The 12,655-nt window shown below is 45.1% G+C and overlaps 1 protein-coding gene across 4 annotated transcripts in view; it reads right to left on the minus strand.

Annotated features, from left to right (window-relative positions):
• LOC120899642 (cGMP-dependent protein kinase, isozyme 2 forms cD4/T1/T3A/T3B) overlaps positions 1–12,655 on the minus strand; it is a 129,620-nt gene that overhangs the window by 66,821 nt on the left and 50,144 nt on the right. The window contains exon 1 of one of the 4 annotated variants that reach the window (XM_040305716.1): positions 4,218–4,390. The exons of 2 other annotated variants lie outside the window; for them this stretch is intronic. The gene's annotated coding sequence lies outside the window, so the exon portion shown is untranslated. Of the gene's footprint in view, positions 1–3,632; positions 3,650–4,217; positions 4,391–12,655 lie in introns of those variants that run through there. One more of the 4 variants, XM_040305717.1, reaches the window with a different exon arrangement.

Below are 12,655 nucleotides of genomic sequence, written 5' to 3' on the forward strand. Positions count from 1 at the left end.
GATGAACTCGTCAGGGTTTAGTATGGATTGATTTCTACATGCAGCAAGACACACGATCGCGCCTAATGAGTTTTGATGAGGTATCTTATTGAGGATGAAATGGGATTTTGAAGGGTTTACGGGGCTGTTTCACATTTTCATTTTATGCCTCATACATCCTCAAACAACAATATTTTATACGTAACTTTGAAGAATTGGGAACGACAATCGCCTTCAAGATGATCTCCATCTATTCCACCGAAATCGCGAAATTCCAAGTCTATCTTGATTGACCCATGACATGGACCTATTTGTTCGGAGTTATAAGCATTTCGTATGAGGCAACACAATAGCTAACTGCGATTGATCATCTCACAGCCATCAATTGACCTAACTGCCAAGACATTGATCACTGGTAGTAGCAATAGACATACCAACGGTTTTTGTTGTTGTCTGCCACTACCGCAGATGTCAATCTTTTCAGAGAAGCCAAACCAGCCAATTGTGAAATCTAGCCGTCTACACAACCTTCTAGATCTCGTATCGCTCCAGCAACAACAACCTGACGGCTGAGTGTCATTAAATTGGCATCTACACAACACCGTACACCGCGCACCGAAAGGTGGATTAATACGTGCTGGGATCTCGTGTCTAAAACCTACCCCAACCGAGATGCTGACAATAACGATCATCATGTAGGGGCTGTTATTTCATAATTCAATCAAAAGCCTCATCTTGTCATACACTGCACACCAGGGGCCGCCGTTCTCTCACGAAATGCATGAAGTCAACGCGGTGGTACCAATAAATCTTCCATAATGTTCACTTTGGTGACGCTTCATGCCGGGGAGAATGGGGCCATTAGATGCGTTTGCTGGCCCCCAAGCGCTTGGTGGAGTAAATTGTCGGTTCGGTCGGCAGGATTTATGTACGAACGGTTTAGCCTACAATAAGAACCCCCGACCCGAGTTACCTTACATTAATCTAATCTGTGCCGAGATTGTCCCGCCGGTGTGGTAAGGCTGTGTTCCGTGTCTCCCAAGAGATCTACAATGCGCAGATCAAAACACGATCACCGGTGTGTGTGTGTTAGGGGAGCTCTGCTAGTTCGCAAACCCTATTCTCTCTGTCTCCGGCTCCCAGAGCCTTGAGGCCGCTTAAGGTCAATCATGTCATGGGGCTTACCCCTCGAGACAACGAACTGTAATGCCGAAGAGCACCGATCGACCCAGATTTTGCCATCCGGAGAGTGCGTGTCTCTCTCTTCTTTTCTGCGTAACATATCAAAGTCGGGATTGGAATCGGATTTCAAGCGGAAATAATTTAACGCAAAGAAATATTATTCCGAAATCGATACCCTTTCCGATCGCGATGGCTTTACCACGTTCGCTTTGCAGTCGAACGTTCAATATCACCGGATATGGTGGAATTTTGCGAAGGGTATCACATTTGCATTAATAAGACCGTTTGTGAAAAATAATAGCTTCGTTCGGAGCATTTAGTTTAGCTACAGTTCCATTCATTTCCATGCTTAATATTCGATTTCACAATCGAAATTCGCCGGACAAAAGGCAAACAATTTAACCTTAACAGTCTTTGACAATAGGTCATGGAGGGGAGTTAGCAGAAATAGTAGAGCCGAAAATGTGACTTCAAAGTGAGACGAATCGAAAGCTATCAATCTTGTAGCCGTTTAGTGCGAAACTTAATAACCTCCATTAATCAATTCTAAATTATGTTTACCTTAACATTGAGGTTTGTTTTCATTTTCTATACACCCGAACAAACCAGGCAAACCAGGTGTTAATTGATTTTGCCGTCCGATTTTTCAGTGCCATTAGATAGGGGGGCAAAAACAAAATCAAATCACAGCTGTTGGTGTGACGTACATCCGTTTCAATAGCTGCCTATTTTAATTGGATCATTACAACCATCAGAACATGCGGATCTCACGATCTCACTATTGGAGACGAGCTGTCTGCCGTGGTTCGTGTGAGCATTTTTCGCACTTTGCTATTTTTTCTATCCTCCGCGACAGTGAAGAGCGCAATGCAAAATGCTAACACACACACCATCTTGGAGAAGGACATGTACGTAATGCAACACCTTTCGGCTACCGCTGCCAAGTGTTGACAAGGGCGGCTGAGTTCAATCAAAGAACAACATTTGCACCGAAACACGCGTCGAGTTCTTCTTCGTCTCCAAACGCTAATACGTGAGTGTAGTGTAACGTAACACACTGTGCTCGTTTAATTATACAAGGCTTAACTTAAGCCTTTCAAGTGTCAAACACGTCTCACGTTTCAAAAGCGTTGAAACGGACAAAAAATGATATCCAATATTGTATACCTGAGAGGTGGAAAAACTGAATTAAAGATTTGATGTGATAACCGTTAGACATCTTACACCGTTCGCCAACTAGCCACACCTTTTCGGGGAGCGTAAGGTTTGCGTTCGTTTTTAAATCCCAATCACCCAAACACATATAAATGTGATTCTGATTTTAGGTCAATCCGTATCAAAACCAAACCTCTAACAGGCGGTAATCGGAAGAGAAACTCCAACTCGAAATCTCAACCGAACCGAAAGCTGGCTCCGGCACTCAAAACCTGATTATTTGAACATGTGGCCCTATGGAGGCTTACGTTATCGGTGTTCGTAGATAAACGAGCGAGAATTTCATTTAGAGGAAAAAAACAAAATACAAACACTCATGTTGCACACTGCAGCTTGTTTTCGTCCAACTATGGTACGTTTGCTCACAAACTAGTCCACAACACCCCGGCATCATTGCAGTCGCAACAGAAATGGCAAACCGAAATTGCGCGCATGCGCCCCTAGGACTTCGCGGCGTTGGTTGGTTGATTGCGTTTTTGAACTTGTCCCGGGACAGATTTGCCTGCCGCCGCTACGCTCTCAGCGGCAATGTGTGTAAGAAAAATCTGTCCCAAAGCAAGTTCATTCAACTCGCGCCGCGCAGGTTGCGTGTTTTTTTTTGCGTGACATGACCGGATCGGCCACGGTGACAACGACACGCCACGACGTACCACCGCCGTCGGTCAGTACCGCGGGACGATGGTCTTGGTTTCAAAGCTGGTGCGGATTCGCGCGATCTCGAGTACGTGATGACAGAGGCGAACGAAGAAGCCATGTGTCAATGTACACTTTGTTGCATATCGTAATGCTGTCCACCGGTGGTTCCAAGGACAAAAATCATTAATTCTGGCTGTCATCAAAGCGTTGGAAGCCGTTCGGCACAAGCACTTGAACGATCAGCGTCGTCGTCAAGTGGCATGAAAGTCTTTACGATATTGCCTACTACTAACACACAGTCAACCAAAACCCACGGTTTTTCTAGTTTTTGTGTCCTATTACTAACTACCCCGTACCAGAAAACTGGCACAATGATGTCCATAAATTAAAACTGATCCACAACGTCATGCAAAACGGGTCCGATTTTCGGTCGTCGGACGTCAGCTTGAAAGGGAAACTACTGTTCGATGAAGGGAAGTTGACCGGTCCTGTCACACACTTGTCGTTGGCCGCACGTTCACGCGAGTGCATCAACTTGCAGTGCAGTTGCCAGCGTTGCACTTCCAAACTCACGCGCACACGCACGAACGTAGGACAAATACAAACACACACACACGCACGCTTCAAACCAGGTGTCGATCGTCCATCGCGGGTTGTGTCGACCAGCGTGTCGACCGATCGACGACAGCAACCTTGGCCTCAGCAGCAGCAGCAGCAACAAGCACCCTTTGCGTACGCGCACTGGAGACTGGAGCAAACCCAGACACAGGTGACTTTCAAGAGAAGCTCGCGGTGTTTACGCGTTCTAACACTACGAATTCGCAGGCAATTCTGTTTTGTTTTGGGAGTTTGAGCGGTACCACACTGGACACGTTCGCGCACTAACAATCACTCTCCAGAGCCGCACAACTACACCAGCCAGATGTCTTAATAAGGTGTACTTCCGCGTGTGAGCAACACACACGGTTCCGTGGGTACGGGTCGACCGAAAGCACAGTCACCTTGATCTTGGAACGGTTTAGGTAGACCGATGATGGTCAAAATTCAAGACAAAAAATAAATACACTAACACAAACACACTCCAACGTCGCACGCGGTAGATACAAGCTTCCTTAACCATCAACCCTGATGTTGTGGCACAGGGTCGTAGACGCACGCACTGGACGCACACAGCTCAGCTGTAAACGCACTTTACGAGATCTTACACAGTTTCTCACAAGCCGTTCCCAAAAAGCAACACAGCAGCGAAAACTTCGCTTGCACGCGCAAAACGGACGGGCAACTCCCGAAACCAAACAAAAAAGACTGATCTCGAGACTCCGAATGACTGATGATCTCGGGAAAGCGAAACCGAAAAAACGTTCCGCGCTGTACGGTGTCTTGTTTTGCACTGATCACTCTCTTCCGCGCGCCACGACAGAGAACAGCTCGCGCGACTGCGGTGCGCGTCCGACGCGAGATAGGGTCGACAGGCAGCGTGTCTGGGGTTTGAAAATTAAGAAGCGAAACAATCCTCTCACTTCACTCTGGCCACCGCGCAGCAGGCCTCTCGCCGTCCCCTTTGCCTCCCGCCCGACCATACGCAGCGGTTCTTGATTTGGGGCGGACGAACGTGCAAAAAGACGCACCAAGGACCTTTGCTGTGCGCACGGTGTACGTGGGGGTTCTGCTGTTTGTGTGTGCGTGCGGGCTTCAGAGACTCGCCAATAGGCTTCGTGGGAGCTTAGAGGCACAGTTCGTAGAGTGTCCGGTTCGGGGAAGGACGAAGGAAGCGAAAAACTTGAATTATGTCATACGGCAACAGGCAAAACCGGAGAGAGAAATACCCCCTTGGTACACCCCTGCGCTTCGAGAGATGCCGAGAGATTGACCGAGAGACCCACCCTGAGGGGTGCTCGAATGGTCAAAGCAGCTGCTCGAATTTCACACTGACAGCGGCGCAGCGAAAGAGAGCTATCAAAACGAAAACATTGAGAGTGACAGCTCCAATGAAGAGATGATTACCACCGCGCACCGGTCGTGATCGGCATCGGGTCGGGGTGGGTGGGAGATGCGGTGCGAATTGATCGACACCGGTTTTAGTAGGGCTTGCCTGGTGGACAGGTCCATCAGAAGGCGAACAAGGGACAGTGGAAGAAACGTGATTGGCGTGGGGATGATAAGCCGGTCGCCAGCAGCAGCAGCCATCGTTCAACTCTGCAAGTCACACATCAACGCATTGCTTCCCGATAACCATTATGGGGTGTGTAAATGGGATTGAAATTTTAGGGTTTCAATCACTGGCTGCTCTTCACGATTGAACCATCAGAGAGATGGGCATAAATGGAAAGAATTGAGTTGTGGAGTACATCAATAACTCGGACAAATCTAGCTATATCCGAACTCCACAGCATTTAACTGACTATCATCAATTAAAGAGTAGGCACCAGATCCTCCCTGGTGGATCCCGCGTGGCCCAGTTTCTGGTCAGCTTGCGGCCAAAGAAATGCGTCACAAGTTTACGCGCCCGAGACGCCTCTCACCGCCGTGTCAATTGATCCCGCCAATATAAATCTATTACCAATTTTATTGAAGATCGACACTACCAGCCAATGTCCCTGGGAAGTTCCAGCTACATTGGCGTTATTAACTGTGCGCAGTGTCTGCTGGAGTCATTTTCAATCATATTTTGCAACTTGCATGTGCTTTTCAATGCTAATAAAAACAACATTTTGAACGATCTTATTTCCCAGTGTAAATGATATGGGAGATACAAATTAAGCTGCGTCTAGCAGAAGTTAACGCATGACGGTACACACTACTACCGTTAGCTACGCATCGTAGTCACCGTAACCGGTAGCAAAACCGCCAAACAGGCTTCGGCCGTAAGCGATTAAACTTCACTTAAGTACGGCGAGCCTAACTAGCTACACGATCACGCAGCTAATTGAGTTTCCGGCTGAGGGTTGTTTTGATTTTGCTCACAAGCCGCTTACTAGCCGTGTAGATCGGATGCGAATCTGAAGGTGATGTTCGGTACAAGTTGCAATGTAAGAGTAGTGGTGAGAGCAACTCTACCCCGTTAAGAGTGTATTGGTGATGCCCGCTCAAAGGTAGACGTAGTTCAGGCTCTATTAGGACGACGTCTGTAACCATCAGTTGCGAATGGGGGTTAGTGAATGTCACGCGAATTGATTGATGGCTACATGGGGCCGGCCAACATCCAAGCGGAATATGCCACCGTACTTCTCCAACCGCACGTGATGATCATGATGATGATGATGATGACTAACCGACGAAAGCCGGACGTGAATATCTTTGGTTTTGTTTCTTTTCCCCAATCGACCGCGGAACACCTCTAAGAGCTCAGACGTGCCAATATTGCCAATTTTTTAGGATCTTCAGGTGTTCCAGCAGGCAGCTTGGAAAGACAACATTACTCACTACAATTGGAGCTTTCTGTTTTGGGTCAGCGGGTTTGAGGTTTCGGTGTGATCTCCCCCAACATCTTCAAACGCCTACTACGCGCTCCACAATGCATTGAATGAAGGTTTGCATTGTTGGAGCTGATGGTGTTAGCGATCGTTCGTCTCTTGTCGGCGGCTGTTCGTCGTCCTATACCTCCCTCCCCCTATTGTACGCTAATTATTATTTGCGCTTAGCTTCATTTGGTGTGGGCCGTAGAGCGACGCGTCGGGTCCTGCTTACTTTCAAATATTTACACGCCCGAATTGTATTCGCGCAAACGAGCAGTCTTGTTTTCTAGCCATCTTGTTCATCCAGGGTCGGGAGTTGTGTACATTGGGTCGACTCATCATCAACAACGCGTACATGTCCGTGAGACCGGTGCGGGATCTTCAAATGTAACGAGGAACCAGGAGCAAAGGAGGAGCATGCGTTGTCAGCCTGTCAGTTTCTGTATTCTTTTGCTTTCGTTCACATGTTTTGCAGTTCGCATTGTGATCGTTTGTATCAAAAAGGTGACATGTTACCTCTTTTACCCCTCAAGAGTAAACTTCCTCTTGGCAGAGGGAGGGACACACCTTTTATCCTGGTTTTTTGAACACCTTTGTTGGAATTGGAATAACCGTAGAATGAATCATCTGTATAGCATTCAACCCAGGAGAAAGTAAATTGATCAAATTCAATCAAGTTTTTCATGTGAGTAAATTTTTAATGTTACAGTTTTAAAACCTTTTCCAACAACTTGCAAACCTAACCGTATGCAATTCCAACTCTTGTCCGACAGTTAACCTCTACGCGGTTTATAACTCTATTACCTCAAGGGTTTGGGACGTGGATGCAAGGGTGATGCAAAAATAAAGACCATCGGTCTCCCTTTCGGGTGTACGACACTCGGCCGGCGTTCGATCTCGATCGCACGACGTTGAAAAGTTGAGTGACAGGTGATTTACATTGGCTTTAGGAGTGTGTGGTCCAATTCCGCAGGCTCCATTTCATCATCCCATAATCCGCACGCTCAGTGGCCAAAAGTTCGAGAGAGGGAGAGGAAGGGTTGAGACCGAGAGATCAACCACGATCGAGGGCGGGGTACGTGTATGTGTGTGTGTTTATGTTTGTGCACACGGGCGCACAGTAACATGCAGTTTTGAGGACCACAACACGATCGGAACCTTTCACAATCGTACATGTTGGCGGCTATTTGCACGGTACCCATGGCGTGTGTAGTTTTATCTTTCTTTAAGCCGATCACAGTCGATCGGTTGGTAAGCCGGGAAATTACCGTTCGAGATTTTTGGGGACCTTTCAATCGGAAGTCTCAAGAGAGATAACCTCACTACCGCTTCATTCGCAATCATCCGGGGGTTATCGAACGAAACCGGTGATCCAGCTCTCGGTCGTTTTATTCATCGTTTTTTGTATCTTGCTTTCTTGCTACACTCCTTGCAAACCGTAGAGAATATATAAACCATCACAAGAGGCGCACCAACTTCAAAGTAGATGCTACATTCTGTTTTATTTATTCTGAGATTCAGTCTGTTGACACATGGGGGGAAAATGGATTTCCTTCGGGCAGCTGAATTTTTATTTTGACTTTTCGCTTTTTCGCTGCAGTTTGCTCCAATTTTTGCGATTGTTTATACAGGCGCTCTTGCGCACCACCACACGTCAGCGGGAGTGCAACATAATCTCACGAATGGCGTTGTTTGCAATCGGTGGACGATGGATGCGATTTAATTGACGCAAGCGCTTGTGTCATTAAATCTTCGTATCCAGCTCCGCCCGGATAGCTTTTAACGGCTGCAGTGTTTAAATGTGTCACGTGCGGGGTAATTTCGAGATTAATCGTGACATTCGTTACGAAACCATCGACAGAGATGATATTCATTGAAGCAGAAGTGGAATTGATGCTTCAAATCAACTTAAAGTCTAAAAGATTTGAATCAACACTTGACGCTATCGGTTTGAAGGAATTGCATGAATCTCTTACCAGATATAATAAAAGCCAGTGTTTGGGCCCGTTCACATACCTGTGAAATAAATAAAAGAAGAAAAATAAAATTTTAACTAACTATAACAGTTGCATATAACATAACTATAACTTTAAGGTGGTTTTTGCTGAACATGAAAACATTGGCATTTTTTCTGGAGTCTTTAGCACTTGCTTGGATTTTGTTGCTTCATGCTTCTAGGAAGGAAACCATTTTGCGCTTGAGTCTTGATATAAAATGAGAAAAACATTGTAAAGCAGCACCGGCTTGCCATGCTGCGTATGACCCGATAAAACCAATTCCCCATTAACACACCATTAATTTTTAATTACTGTTGACAGTGGCATTACACGTTCCGAATTTATGATTGCCCACGATTGATATCAAAATTGGGCAATGAGTTTTTTTAGGGCGTAGCATTGGAAACACGATACAACGATCGATAACGATTGATTAATGTCAAAACCTGCGCAATAACCTAATGAACATTCATCAACTCTATGTACCATGGGTTCCAATTGGAGAAAAAAAAAACACACACACAATTTAAAGAAAATGTATCCTGCTGGTGGGAAAGAGAAAAGTGTCTGGTGTCGTGGGTACAATGTTTTAATTAACCAACAACGATCACACCGGGAGGCTGCAGCAGTGCAAGGCGATATCTCGCGTCATTCACACATTTAGGTGACATTGGGTGATTTAATAAGCGTGCGTTGCGGGGTTGCGCCGGCCGTTTTTTTTTTTTTGCATTCACACACTGTTTGGTTATCAAATATCAACCGGTTTCTCGCTTTGCAGGACACTGCTGTTTTGGATTGGAAGAAAGAAAAGCTACGAGAAAACCCAAAAAACCGACAACAGGCGATCATGTTCACGACGCACGTGACGGAGGAGCTTGTGTGCAGCACTTGATTAAGGTCTCATTAAGGAAAGATGACGAATTACAAACTGTCATACGATGCGCTGTTGCATGAATAAATTCACAATGCCGATGCCACGAAGCGGCTGTGAGTGGACAACGGCAAGGTGTGAACATCATACCAAAACCAGAAGAAATTTCGTCCTACGGACAATGGCTGCGTGAACAAAACATGTTTTTGTGGCTGCGTGGAAGGAAACAGCGACGGAAAAACAAAAATTTAATATGTACCACCACACCACCACCAACTACATTTTGCTGGCAATGCGGCGGAACGGAATGAGCAGCTTGATTATTGGATGACAATTTTGCAACGATTTTTAATTGCTTTGCGGTGTGGTGTGTTTTTCAGGCTTTCGTTCTTCGCCTGTTTAAACAAACAATTAAAATGACTTGTAAATTAACAAAAATACAGTTCTTTCGACGCATTGCTTAAAGTGTTTTGTTCATTTCGCTTGATTGGATTCAACCAGTTTTGTATGATTTGCGCTACAAACTTGCGCCAACATTAAACCAGTAACTTTATGGCACATATCGCAACAGAAACTGAGAGTAACGAAAAAAGAGGACCGCTCCACAAGATTGCAATTAAGTTCCCGTGGTGCAATTGGCAATTTAATACTCTCGATAAATGGCATCAATGTAAAAAGTCGAGCAGCAATACTCGAACCGTTCCTGTTTGGAACAGTTGCCAAGTGGTACAATTTAACGAACGCAATTCTTCGGAAATTTCCCTTTAGCGTTCACTTTTTTGGCATACTTTCTATGCCGAGAGAGGCCTTTAACGACGACTTCTTCGAGCGAAATGAGCGCGTATTTCATCTGGATAATTTTTATTTCCTTTGCCGCCAAAAACGATAACAATTTGTGCTGTCACATAGGCTGCGCAGAAGCAGGGAAAAGGCTATTTTGGAAGCACCGAAGCAAGTTGTGCAGGGTACCGTTTTGTAACAATAAAATGGTCAAATTGAGCTACACCAGCGTGCCTTTCTCTTATTTATATTTTTGAATAAAAACGACCCCCAAAAACCCGACCGAAGATCGATAAAACTTTAAATTTTAAATTGATATTTAAATTGAAAATCTTTATATTCCATCAAACATTTGCATTACACCAGAATCCTTAATCGATTTCTTTGATTTTTGGATACAACGCTCACGCACGGCTCGACTGAAACTGGCAAGACTGGCTACATCGCCAGTTCCCTCCTTCGCCCCATCTAATACCATTTCGGGTGCATTAATAGCGCTTTTTATCGGGCAAACAGCGATCTTTGCGCCGCAAAGACAATCGCTTTCAATTTTTCCAATCTATACACCCCCGGGAATGGGAGGGAATTGTTTCTGTTTCCGTTGGTGGCATCAGACACAGCCAAACAGCCAAAGAATGTCTCAATAAAGGCGCGCTCGCTTCCAGGCATACCTTTTGGCGAGTAACAAATTATCGGCCCCGGGGACCGTAGCTGTCATGACATCAGCGGGAGCGGAACCTCAACGGGGCATCAAAAACGCTGGCCCGATTTGCGCCCGGCTTGGATCGATCGCTTGTTTTCGGTTAATATTTTACAGCTTCCATAAATTGATTCTGAATTGGTTGCAGTCAGGCGGGCTGCACTTAGGCGACGATTCATCGCTGACAGACATGCAAACGCCAAATAAAAAAAGTCCGCAAAACCATCAAAAGATTATTGTGTTTCTTCACGCTCGAGGGAGATATATAAAAAAATGCTTTTTGTACGCAGAGTCACATTTGATCGCACATTTATTTCGATATTTTACTGATCGGTCGTTTTGATTTCCGTTGATTTATGGGACAAAGGTTTCGTGTTTGTTGTTCATAAAAATTCTTTTTCTTTTTATTTAATTTACTATGTGGGAAAAGAGCTTTAAATATAGTAAAAACACAATTGATTTTTTAAACCTTCAAAATGAAGTAAAACTGCGAATTTTAAAATTATTAAACAAGAACAAAAATAAAAAGCAGCAAAATACATATAAACAACGTGAAAGGTGTAAAAATTCAACTTAAAACATGCCGTTTTTTCATAAAGACTAAAAAAGAAATGTACAATAAGAGCAGGAAACTGTCGTTAATAAACGAAACGGAAAACATTAACATCGAGGGCGAAAGGTGATCATAAAAGTCGCCGAATGGCACCGCTTCCTGCAGCAGGCTTTATCAACCATTGCCTTGCTTTCCCCACCCGGTTACCGGAAGGCGCTTTTCTTTTATCTTGCTGTAAAATTTATGTACTGCAAACGCTCACAATCGCTCGTACCGCCCATGGCCCCAACCGAAAAAGAAAGAAACTAAATCCCAACGCCTCCTCTCTCAGGTTAAGATATCATTCGGCGCGCTGAAATCGCCGCTTCGACTTCAGTTTCTTGCTGCGCGTTTGCTATTTTATCCTTCCGGAGTTGCCCTTTCATGTAACCTGTTGCTGGAGTCGCTTGAGCAGGAAAAAAGGGCAAATAAGGGGATTACGGGGATTTGTTTTTTTTGTTTTCGTTCACCTTCATTTACGATGCGCCACAACGGGTTTACGACACCGACCGACACACGGGTGAAACAAGTGTGTGCCACCGTCGTCTCCCCCGGAGTGTAATGCAATTCGCGAGGAGATCGCGGTATGATCGCTTTGAAATTGCTCAGCTTTATTCCGGTACTTTATTTCGCTTTTCCGCAAACATTTCGATCGATCGCATTTTCGTGGTGTGCACTCACTAAACCCGTCCCCCACCCGTCTGTTGTTGCTCCAAAGTCGATAATTTATGGTGGCCTTTTTGGTGGGTCGATCCGATTGCGATCAGGTGCGCATAAACATCGTAATACACGGTTGGAGTGATTCTAAAAAAGTGGGTAAGTTTAATGCATTTCTCCAACCCATTTGATCTCAACCAGCAACCTTTTGGGGATCACTTGTTGGTGATTCCATTTTGCACCAACGCGAAAACTTACTCCCGCTATGCTGCTCGGTGCACCCAGTGTGCTGCACGTTGTTTCGTTAATTTACAGACACGTTTTAAGGCCGGGCTACATTGATCGTACTCGCAAGCGTAATTTTGATTTTTACTAGCGCATCTGGCGGCGGCTGACCGAAGCATTTTGCCAAACAATTTAGAGCCGCTTCAGAAAATACGTTATTTTTCCATGTTTTTTATTAAAAACGGAGGAGAAAAGTTTTGTAAAACGTAGATACACATGTTTTGCACGCATTGCATCCATTATTGCAATGGAAAACGATGGAAAAACTAATTAATTTTGAGATCCGGCATGACCTTTCCCTGGATG

This window comes from Anopheles arabiensis, chromosome 3 (genome assembly GCF_016920715.1).
Source record: "Anopheles arabiensis isolate DONGOLA chromosome 3, AaraD3, whole genome shotgun sequence".
NCBI classification, from domain to species: Eukaryota; Metazoa; Arthropoda; class Insecta; order Diptera; family Culicidae; genus Anopheles; species Anopheles arabiensis.